At 35.9% G+C, this 12,522-nt stretch overlaps 1 protein-coding gene and 1 non-coding gene across 3 annotated transcripts in view; both read right to left on the reverse strand.

Annotated features, from left to right (window-relative positions):
* COP1 (COP1 E3 ubiquitin ligase) overlaps positions 1 to 12,522 on the reverse strand; it is a 277,815-nt gene that overhangs the window by 20,436 nt on the left and 244,857 nt on the right. The window lies entirely within an intron of this gene.
* Positions 7,233 to 7,372, reverse strand: LOC134385409 (small Cajal body-specific RNA 3). Its single transcript, XR_010024381.1, has one exon. It is a non-coding gene; the product is annotated as a small Cajal body-specific RNA 3 (non-coding RNA).

The raw sequence follows: 12,522 nt of genomic DNA on the forward strand, positions 1-12,522 counted from the left end.
AAACAGAAAACTATTATATTCCTGTAATACAGAGTTCAAAGGGGCAACTGAGGAAGCAAGAAGAAGATGATCCTCTGCCTGGAAGGGATAAGAAAGGCTTCATAGACAAGGCCACAAATGAAACATGGAAGAGTAAAAGTTGAAATTTCTCAGGAGAAAAGATGGAGGATAAGTTCGGCAAAGGAACATAGTCATGTGAATGCGATAAATTCTAAAGAAAATGGTTTGGAATGAAGAGAAATTGTGTGATTAAAAAGCAGCGTGTGTGATGAAATGGTAACAGCAAGCTGGGGAAAGCATGCAAATTAACTGTACCATGCCAGAGTTTGAATTTTATTTGCAGACAACAAGGAGTCAATAGCTGTCTTTATGCAAGAAAGAGATAGGATTAATCTTTCTTTGATGTTATAGATCAGAATATACAACCCCAATACATGCCATTCTGGCATAAGGAGTATTTTGAGCTAAAGGCAACTGAGAAAAAGCAGACACAAGATGAGCTCTCCACCCTTCTCTTGCCTATTAACAAATCATAGATTCCTCTGGTGAAGGTATGTTCCCCCCCAATCTGTACTCCCAGCCACATCCTATACCAGGAAGTGGATAACAATCTCATCACTGAAGGTGAGGGGGGCACCAAGTAAGAGTCTACACAAACAAACCTTACTAACTAGCTCTTATCTACCATTAGTTTCCCACATATTTGCTTTCCTACTATTTGTCATCCCTAGAAGCTCAATGTCTTTCTTTTGTCTTGTCACTTCTCTTCAAATTTATCTTCTTTTGTCCCAATGGTATAAAAATCTCCAAACTTAGCCATTTCTTTGTGGGTTTTCTCTTTGTTCTATAAAGCCCCTCCTCACCCCCCCCCGCCCCCGCCTTGTCAGGTAAAACTTTTAACATCAAATAAATTTGTATGCCTTTTCTCCTGTTAATCCATCTGTTGGCAGTTTATTTCTCAGACCCAACCAGAAAACATAAGAGGGTAGAGGAGAATTTTCTTCTCCTCCAGTGTACTATTCCTTCAGTGATGTCTCACCCAACCTTCCCCACCCTGAGCACCTAGATGCATCTTCTTTAACCCTACCCCTTAACAAAACTCCTCAAAAATTCAGGAACATCTCCCACAAAATAACTTTTTATGGTCTATGTTGTAAAACTAAGGAAGACAAGTTCCTTAAAGATTTTACTGGGGTTAAAAAAAAAGCCTAGACATATAATCTTTAAGCTTGAGTCCCCCTTTCAAGTGCTAGAGCACTATTAGTGGCATGAGAAATATAATGTGCACTAAAATACTATTCACATTAGTCCTATAAAAGCAAGAGCTGCAGTTGAGATGGCTAGTGAAAATTAAAGTAAGCAGTTCTGCCTTCAACAGTTTGTCCTATGACCTGAATTTTCTTCTTAAAGTGTTCACTAAGTTAAAACTGTATGTCCATTTAAGTCCTTTAAAAAACATTTGGTAAAATGGAAATGGTAAATCATACTGTACAATATACAATGTCTGCAAATACAACTCCCCAGAGGACACAGAACAGTGAGGAAGATGGTTGAATTTAATATCCTTCATTAAATAAATATGAATAAAGAAAGAAGTAAATAAAAATTTGAAAAACCTAGGCTTTGAACAAGAACAACTTACAATCTATGTTATACCCGTTAATTCCTTAATATTCTCTCCATCTTGTCTTATTTGGACAAAGGCATTCTCTTTTCATTATGAATAGATGTCTTATTTTCTCAATTCCTGAAAAGAGAGTGTTAATTTGGAGTGATGATTATGTATCACTGAAAATAAAGGACCATACCTACTGTAAGCTTTTTCATACCAAGATTATAAACATAAAAAGTATGATTTTTGCCTCATTTTTCTCTCTCTTTGGAGTGGGATAAGGTGAGAAGGTGTTAATATTTGTATTCCAATTGTATCCTGAAAATTAAAATGGCCTTTCTCCTCACGTGGGAGTTCATGGACTCTCTGTACAGTCACATATGATTTTCACTCAGGATCCTGTAGCCACAGAGCACTTTCAAGTGAATTTTCCCTTTCAGCTTTTCTTTTTATGCATGATCTACAGCTGCCTTATGAACATCATCTCCTTTCCCCTTGAGAAGAGATACAGATATAATATGCAGATATTCTTAACAGTTAAGTGATACTATTGAACTGTCCAACTTCATCACTCCTTTTTCTTTCACACCATCCCAAAGCCTTTCCGCACTTCCCCATGTTGCCTTCTTATCTGAATACAAAAGAGAAAATACTCAAAGTGCTGATATTACGTTGCTTTATCCTACTGAACCATAGTCAGTTTCCTGACATGGAAAATCATTCTTTTACTAAAACCACTTCATAGTAGATCTTTTTTTTAAATATCAAGTTTCTATTGTTTTCGGAACTTAGAATTAAATGCATTTCACTTTTGTCTGGGTTTGATTCATCAGGAGAGTCCCCCTGTTAGATGAGAGTGTTTATTTACCTTGATATAGACATAAATCCATGCTGTACAAGGGCAGCAGTTGAGAGCCCATACAAAGATATTCAAAAATAGGTTACAAGATGATCTTCAAAGGTTTTTAAATAAATGACATTTATAAGTCCAATAGTTTCTTTTTGTCCCTGACCTTCCTTTCAAGTATGTGGTTTTTCAGAATTGACTTGGTAAAAATAAACGTAAATATGTCTAAGAAAGAATAAGAATGAACACAAAACCACAATCAGTAAGAGGTCTTGCTCTTTAGACTAAAATGTTACAGTTAACCCTCCCTGCATTCTATAAAAGATCCAAGGTTGAATGAATTGTCTGAATTGTGTTTGCAAGACAGACAATAAATGAACTTTGTGATCTTAAAATCTAAAATTCTAAGATATCTCTTTTTACTATCTTACAGAGATATATTTTTTAAAAACTTCTAACAGTATCACATAAACATTTACTGAGCATTGCTGGCCAGTTACCTGCTAAGAACTTTATCTGGATTATGTGACTTAATCTGCATGGCAATCCAATGAGGAAGACACTATTTTAATCATGAATTTACATAGAGAAAACATGGTCTTAGAGAGACTTAATAATTTATCCAAATTCATAAACATAGCTAGGGAATAGCAAAACCAGGAATCAACTTGTGAAGGCTGATAAATACACCAGTGCTAGTTTGTATCATACTGACTCAGTGAGCTTATCACATGCCTGGGCCCTATTCTGAATTTACTAAATCACAATGGAAGTAGAAAGGGGTCTTTCTTAGGTGATCATTTAAATATGTACATATCTGAGAGCCTCAGCTCATACATTATATATAGACATTACATTTCAAATTTCATTGTTTTGTTATATACCTCCCTGTAAGTATGACTTCAAGTGATAACACAAGAGGGAAGGGTTTGGCCATAGAACCAAGGTGTTAGGGAGTATTCCATAGTTAGTATAGAGGGCTTTGCCAGGCCACATATCTCACCCCTCTGCTAGCCCACCACCTCCCAAATCCAAATTTGAGATCCAGGAGGCTAGAGTTTCTTCATTAAAAGGGGACACTTTCAGGATCATACAGTTAAACTCAAATTCCCTCTTTCTTCCCTGCTGGTATTCTTGCTTAGGATGATACTGGGTCCCATCTAATCCTAAAGTATAAAGATGATTATGAATGGAAAGGTATGGTCATAATATTTGATTAATAGAATAAAGAATCCTTGTTTTAATAAAATATCATACTATCTTTATTACACTTCAATTTTTATTGATTCATTCAAATACCTGCTCTTATAAACTTACAACTAATGTGAAGAAATGATATGCACTGCTAATCAAAAGGACTTCCAGATTTATGCTATCTTCAATTTCAAAATCTTTAAGCTTTAAAAATAAGATCTTTTTGAATAGACAATGGAAACATTTCATATCAAAGATTTTTTTAAAAAATCATTATTATTTTTTAATAATCATTTTAAGACAAGGTGAACCAGATCTTTTATGGCAAACTGATGCTGCTCTAGGTGCTGGATATTTCTTATATGTTAAGGCCAGACTAAAAAAAGGACAGTACTAAGTAAACAGAAGACATGAGTGCATATAAAAATCAAATTTTATCTCAAGGTAGAAGAGCCTAATGTGATCACAAAAACACACAAAATATCAGCCCACTAAATTTTACCACTGAAATCTGTTTCTACAAAATAAATATGAAAATCAGCATAAAAAAAATAATTTGGTATAAACAGCTCTTCCCTCTGGAAAAATGGCCATATACACATATACAAGTTGATCTAGTGAGTACTATTTATTTGCAGGGCTTCTTTTAAGATGGTTTACCATTTTGAAAGGCTAACTTAATACTTCAACAACTTACTCAAAGACTTCAAAATAGTTAAAAATGATATCTGTCATTTTAGAAAGAAACGTTTGTATAAACACACACACACACACACACACACACACACACACACACACACACACACACACACACACACACACACACACACACACACACACACACACACACAGAGGAAGGAAAGGGAAGAAGATCTGCCTCCACCAAGAATCTACCTCTATCAGAATTCACCAAACCAGGCACACTGTGCCAGCGCCTTGGGACCTGCCTGGGGACAGAGGCATGGAGAAGGGGACTGGACACCCCTCTTACAACCAGGCACACCGCCAGCACCAAGGAGCATGCCAAAAACATCACCTCCATGTGGGTGGCCCACCACAGCCACCACAATAATCATGGCTGCCGCGAACGCAATTACAGACGCCACAACCTCCATGCAGATGGTCTGCCAACCACTGGGGTGCATTTACACAAGGAGAGTCACCAGCAGAGATAAAGAAAAGAAGAGGATGTCTCTCTCCACAAAGCCCATTTCAGAGTGACAGAAGAAGCATCTGCTCTATGATAATACTGGGGGACCTGATCACACCTCTCAGCATTGGACAGATCATCTAGGCAACAAATCAACAGAGTAACCATTATCCTTTCTGAAGGAGAGAAAATATCTAGGGTAATTAGAGCAGGGAGTGGGGAGTGGGGGGACGGGGAGAGACTGGACAAGGGGCATAAAGAATAATTACGATTTGTAGCAACATATATGCTAGTAATATTAATTTAATCAACATATCTCAGTGTTGAACTCCCAAAATATGTATAATCAATTTTGATTCAATAAAAATTTAAAAAATAAATAAATAGAAATAAATAAATACTCATGTACAGGGGGGAAAAAAAATTCACCAGATGCTGTCATATTTCCTTCCTGTCCCCAACTTTTTTTTTTCTATTAAGACGATCTTTTTATTTAGGATACAAAGGGACTTGTTTTCACTATTAGAGTACATATAACACAAGCTGTTCTCAAGGGTAGATGCTAAACATTTTTAACAATACGCACAGGTACCAACCTATCATTAAAAAACTAGTACAATTATACCGTTATGTGTCTGATTGTGCCTGATTTTAGCATGTAATTATTCCTTGGCCATAAAAGTAGTTACAGTCCCATTCAATCTTTGAGTATAATAGTACACACACAGTAAATATCCATCCCATACAAGGGTACTTCAAAAAGTCATGGAAGGGCTGGCCCCGTGGCTCACTCGGGAGAGTGCGGCTCTGGTAGAGCCGAGGCTGCGGGTTCGGATCCTACATAGGTAGGGATGGCTGATGCGCTCACTGGCTGAGCGTGGTGCAGACAACACTATGCTGAGGGTTGCGATCCCCTTACCAGTCAAAAAAACAAAAACAAAAAAACCAAAAAAAAAAAAGTCATGGAAAAATAGAAATAATACAAATCTTTTCATGAACTTTTTAAAGTACTCTTATATTACAATAGAATTTAAAGTTTATATTATGAGGATCAAAGTCTAAACTCCACAAAACACAAAACAGCAAAGCAGACTGTGTCATTAACGGTATTTGTACAGTGTACAAAACACTCACTTGCCTCGACTTTTAAATAAGTCCACCTTTGAATAACACATCATTAGCTCTGACTTGTTATATATGAGAATCACTTGATTCCTAACTGGTTTGAGTAGAAGCCTACTGTCATCTACTAGATTTCAGAGGAGTTTGTGGAGGAGATAGCTTTATGGGGCATATATAATCTGGCAGGAAAGGTAAGGAGACATGTACCTAGCTACATGTAAGAAGAAAATGAACAGCATTGTAGCCAGTAGATTAAAAAACATAGGGGCATTGTAAAGTAAATAAGAAAATAAGAAAAAGCCTACATTTCTTGGCCTTGGTTGAGACATCTTAGAAAGTAATAAAGAGTGACAGGGACACCTCTCAAATAAATTTGTAAACAGAAGTTGAGATACATAGTTTAAGTCCATGAGGCATTTTTTACTTTGAGTTATGCCTATATAATATTTGTTACTAATTTTTAGCCAGAGGTCATTTTAGTCAAGTGCCTTGGATCTATATTTGAATTTATCATGCAAAGAAACTGAGTAAAAATAAATACAATGAGTAGAAAATCTTAAAATCATTCTTTAAAATGAAGAACAAATCAAGGGTTTGGATCCCCATACTGGCTGGCTAACAAAAAAATTTTTTTTAAAAAATCATAAAATAAAATGAAGAACAGAGTAGACTAAGGACTAAAGCCCCTAAAAAATAAGGGTACTCAGTCAACTGTCTGATGCAAAAACTGCTCAGGGTATCAAATATGGGGATTTCAGAACCACAAACAAGGATCCTCACATGATTACTTATAAATAAACCCAGCTGTGGCTTGCTTATAGCACACCCTGGTGCTATATATCATATCCTAGTGCATTAGAAATCCAACTGTAGCTCCCACCTCTGCCACCTTCCCCCACAAGTTACAGAAGAACACAAAAAACCAAGATTTCAAATTTAGTACTAAGTAGTTAATATGAAATAGCCAGCTTTTCCCTGGAAATGGTCATTTTTGAATTTTGGATACAGACTTAAAAGATTACCTGAACTGGATTTTGGAAAAATCACTTTCTTAATGAGTAACCAATTCTTAGAGAGAAAAACTTCATGGAAGTTACTGGTGATTAGCTCTTTCATATCTGAAATATTGATTGGCCTTTACTGATAACCCTGGATTAGTTAATGCTGCCCCTTAGAAAAAAAAGTATTTCCACATTCATTCTATTTCCTGGCTGTAGGTTCCTCAAACAGTCACACATATTTTCAAAAGCTGTAAGATATAGAACAATATGGCAAGGAAACCATTTTTCAGAATGACAGTTTTAAAGGCTGTATGGAGGGGAACGATCAGACTTAGCCAGCTGTCCTAAGCCAGACAGAGACCTCCATGTTTATGTAGGATCGCTGCAATCTGTAGACAAAAGGCATTTTTCATTTGTCCACACTGTTGGTTCCCGCAGCTTCCATTTTTGGTGTACTACATTATTAAGAAGACTTTTGTTATCCAGTCTTTTATATACCAATTTCCTTACTGCATCAAATGTTCATTTAAGTACATCTTAATGCATTCAAATCAGCTAAATTTAAAAAATCGGCATTCAGATAATAGAAAAAGAACCACTAAAAAAGCACACTTAGCATACAAAGTCAAAGTGGTCTTTAGTCAGGAAGAAAAGTTTGTAAAAAAAACATGTACAAGGTAAGGAAGATCAAGATACACAAAAGCACGTTCATTCACTATGCCCTCCCTTCATTCCTGGTACTTCCCGAGTCTTCTTATCAAGCAGTCCTACTCAACTTAATTATCCTTGCCACACAGTACTCAAATATTATCTCCAGACACTTTCAACTTGTATCACATGTCAGTATCTCTACATTGTGAATTACAAAGACACCTGGTGAATGATGTTATCAATCTATTTTTCTTAAGATGCTTCCTTGAAGTTACTTCTAGTAACAGGTGCTTTGCTATATAAACATTGTCTAATCTCAGAGAGTTGGAGCTCTCATCTGCTGAGGTAGATTCTTCACTGTGTTCAGCTTTATTGTGTGTAAGTCACCCTCACTAATAAAAATCTTTGTATATCTCTGAATGGTGGTATCACTTCCTTCTTCAGTCTCAAAGTACCTCCTCAACTTGGAGGGCATTATACTTTAACTCCTTCCTCACACATCTTCCCAGTCTCATATTTTAAACCAGCCCATGACAATAAAATATATGAAATCAACATAATTTTGTAGAATGCAGTTTTGAATTCTCTACCTACATTTTCAAGTGGCATTACATCCCTAAAGCATTCGAGTAAAACTGAGATAAAGAGTGGATTAACACAATGAAAAACTAATTCAGAAAATGTTGGATTTTACTGTAGGTGGGGCCTCAAGTTGCTGAACATTACACATATTAAAGTATTATAGTCTATTTATGAGGTGATGGAAAGAAAGGATTAGAGCTGTTCTTATGGGATAACTTCATAAGATAACTTAGAGTTATTGAAAAATATAATGAATGGCCTGCCTTCTGAAGCAGGAGCTCCTTGTCACCATAAGTGTTCAAATACAGTTGACCCTTCAAAAACATGGGGGTTAGGAGCACCACGCCCTGCCTCATCATGCAGTTGAAAATCCACAGATAACTTTTGAGTCCTCCAAAACTTAACTACTAATAGCCTATTGTTGACAGAAACAGTTGATTTACACATTTAAAAAAAATCTCATATGTATTATATACTGTATTCTTACAGTAGAGTAAGCTAGAGAAAATAAAATGTGATATAAATAATTTCTACAAAGGCCAAAAAGTAGGGCTACATCAATCTAATGGCAACCACCTACCCAATGAACACTCTAATATTTTTGTGGCTACAAAACTCAGCACTTCACTTAAAGGGCGTCTAGTCTAATGACATTACCATATGAAACAAACAGATGTATAGGAAAGAGTGTCGAGGCAGTGAACAGGAAGATCAAAGCCACAAGATTAATTAAAATAACGAGCATGAGGTGTTTGAGGATCTATAAGCAGTTCAATGTTGATGGAGTGTAAAAAGTGCTTATGCAAGTGGTAGGTAATCATGCTGAAGACGGAGGTGGCAGCCTGATTAAGAAGGTTGTTACATGCCATATTAAAAAAACTTAGATTTTATCTATAACCTTAGGACATCACTGACAGATTTTAAACAGCAAGACAAATGAGCCTAGAACAATGAAGAAGTAAGTGCCCGAACTAGTGGTAGGTAGCAGAGTAGTAGGGTTGGAAATAGGAATAGATTTTATATTAAAGGAACACAAGATCATATTTGTGCTTATATACATACCAATCTGATTTTATATTTGTAAAACTCTAGTCTTTAATGGTTAAAACTTTGTCCTTAACTAAATTTGATTTGAAATTTATAAAATACCAATGAAAAGAACTGTGCTTAATAAAATTTTTAAAAATTAATACATCGTTTTCCATGTGTAAATAAATCATTGCAATAGCCTATATTGTATGAATTTCTACAGCAACTCCTTTGGTTCATAAAGTAGAATGACAAATTGGCATAAACATTTCTTCACATATATCAGTTGCATATAAGAAGTCAGATGAATTATTACGGAAACATTCATTACTTGAGAATAAATAATTTAAAAGTTCTTAATGGTTAAGATAATGCCACATTATGAATTCTGGATAGTCTAAATCTTTTCCCCATATTTTAAAAATTCTTGCCCTTGGCCAAATTTGTATTAAAATCTTCACTAGAAACCAAATTTCAAACAGATTATTTCATTGCTATGAATTCAGAAACTAAAATGTCTTTTGTAATTGAGATTACTTTTGTCACTACACTAAACAATCATGTGTGGTATGTGGGTGGTAGGGGAGTGCAATACAGATGGCAATATTGGAAAGAGGCAGTTTAAGATGGAGTTGAAAACTAGCAGCATAAGTAATGGGTAGGAAAACACAAGATCTGAAAGATATTTTAAATTTTTCTGATATGTATATAATATACCATAATTTGAAAAATGTAATTATCCCTAAAATACTATAAGAAATAAATTGTCTATTTACTGTTAATACAGTTCAGAAATATACTGACCTATATACCAATTTAAATAGCAAGAATAAAAATTCTAAGACAATTAAAAGTGATTAAACTCTTCCTATGTTCTCTATCTGTAGAAGTAACATAAGTGTTAAAAACTAGAGGGCTGAACTTAGAGATGGAGAGAGGTGGAAAGAGCAATGCTCCTACCTTACAACAACAAAAGAAAGCTGGACAACTGCAAATTAATGACATTTCCCATACATATTAGAGAACTGAGGTCACAGGAAAACAACCTGAAATTGGGAGTCAGGCACCTTTGGGAAAAACAGTACCTGAGCATTTGCCTAAGTGGCACAGAAACACCTGAATAAGCCAGTAAAAAGATTTAGCTAAAAATGTTTAAGGAAATGCTAAAGGCTGTGTGTGGGTTAACATAAGTGTTAAAGGTCCTGGGTCTGCTGACAGTAGGGATAGTGAGTTGCATCCTCTTGTAGGCTTTTCCTCTATGAACCCTACCAGGGAAGACTGGGGAGAATTGCGGGAAATCTTTTTATGTGGTATTGGCTGGAGGAAGAGAACAGCAACCGTTGCCAAAATGCCACCCACAGGTATCTCCCCTATGTCTCTTACAAAACAAAAGATCCCCTCCCCCAAGGGAATTGCAGCCTGAAGGCACTCGTACAAACCCACTACAGCTGGGGGAGGGGAACAGAAAACAAAGAACCATAACCATTGGTAGGGGAAGAAACGTATGCTAGACCTAGAGTTACATTTGGAAGAGGAGCAGAAACAATTGTGAAGTCCACATCCCCAATACCTATGCTCACAGTAACTGAGACTGAGGATTAATCAGAACATCATATAACAACCTTCCTCCCCTAACATCTCCCACATGAACAAGATCTGAGAAGAAAGAAAGAAAAATAATAATAAGTTGAACTCCCAGAAAGAGAGAACATAACTGTGGTTACCAGAGGTAGGAAAGAAGGAGGGGGTGAGGGATTAGTGAAAGACTGGTTAATGAACACATAACAGCTAAACAGGAAAAATAAGTTCTACAGGAGTAGAGCCAAGCTAGCATCTATAATTAACAATAATTGACTGTGTGTTATCAAATGGCTAGAAGATAGGAGATCAAATGTCTTCATCACTAAGAAATTATTAAGTTTTATAATTATGAATATGTTAACTATCCTGATTTGATCATTATACATTGTATATATGTACTGATATTCAACTCTGTACCCCACAAATATATATAATTAATACATTTCAATTAAAGAAAATACTCTCAAAATGATAGAACAAGTAGGGAGAAAAACAGAATTTTTAGTGGATGTCATATATATGATATTAATAGCATAAAACAGGAAGAAAGGAAGGTAGCTACATTTGATCAGAATTTCTCTATTTTACTGGGATTTCATTAGCATTAATCTGATGTAAACTGTGATTAAGTTAAGATGCATACTGTAATCCCTAGAGCAACAACCAAGGAAATAAAACAAAAGACAATTTAAAAAAAAAGCAATGCAATTTAAAACGGCACATTAAAAATGATAAAACAGGAAGACTAGGATGAACAGAGAATCAAAAAGACAGGATGTGAATGGCTAAATACCCCAAACAAAAGACAGGGATATATGCTTAAATAAAAAAGAAAGATTCAACTATATTCTATCTATAAGAGATAAACTTTACATTCAAAGACATAAATAGGTTGAAGTTGAAAGGAGGCAAGATGCTATATCATACAAATACTAACCATAAGAAAGCTATGACGGCTATATTAATATCAGGCAAAATACACTTTAACACCAAAAATAATATCAGAGAAAAAAAGGGACATGTATAACGTCAAGAGTTGATACACATCAGGATGCTATAACAATTATACATGCACTGAACAAAAGAGAAGAAAAAAACATGAAATGAAAACTGACAGAATTGTTAAGAAGACAGACAACTAAAAAATTAATAGTTGAAGATTTCAATACCCCCCTCTCAATAATGGATAGAACAACTAGATAGAAAATTGGCAAGCATATAAAAAATTTGCAATCCACTACCAACTTGACCTAATTGACATTTATAGAATGGTCTAGATAACAAAAGCACATTCTGGACTTCCAGCCAAGATAGTGGAAAAGATGGTCCCCAGCATCACTCTCTGCCACAAGTCAACCAATTTACAACTATAAAAAAGCAATGACAGCCAAGCTGGGGCTGCCAGAATTCAGGGGAAGAGGAGGAGAGACCTACAGAGTGCATGAAGATCAGAGAAGCCACGATAAGAGAAAGAAAAAAACTGCTCTGATCATTTTGAATCTCGGATGCTTCCAGGCTGGAGCTGCTGAGTGCACAGAGCAGGAGTTGACAAAAGCCACAGATGTGCCCTTGAGATGAAGTTGCTTGGAGGCGGTGGGAGAGAAGAAGGGTTTTGTGGCCCTCAGGCCAGGAAGACCACTAATAGGGTTCCCATGGACCCACACAGGAGTGCGGAGCCACAGTGATCAAAAAAAAGGAGCCACTAAGAGGCTGGTGAGTCATCGCAAGGGACTGGTGCATCGCCTGTCCCATG

The sequence above is a fragment of the Cynocephalus volans genome, chromosome 8 (genome assembly GCF_027409185.1).
Source record: "Cynocephalus volans isolate mCynVol1 chromosome 8, mCynVol1.pri, whole genome shotgun sequence".
In the NCBI taxonomy this organism is placed as follows: domain Eukaryota; kingdom Metazoa; phylum Chordata; class Mammalia; order Dermoptera; family Cynocephalidae; genus Cynocephalus; species Cynocephalus volans.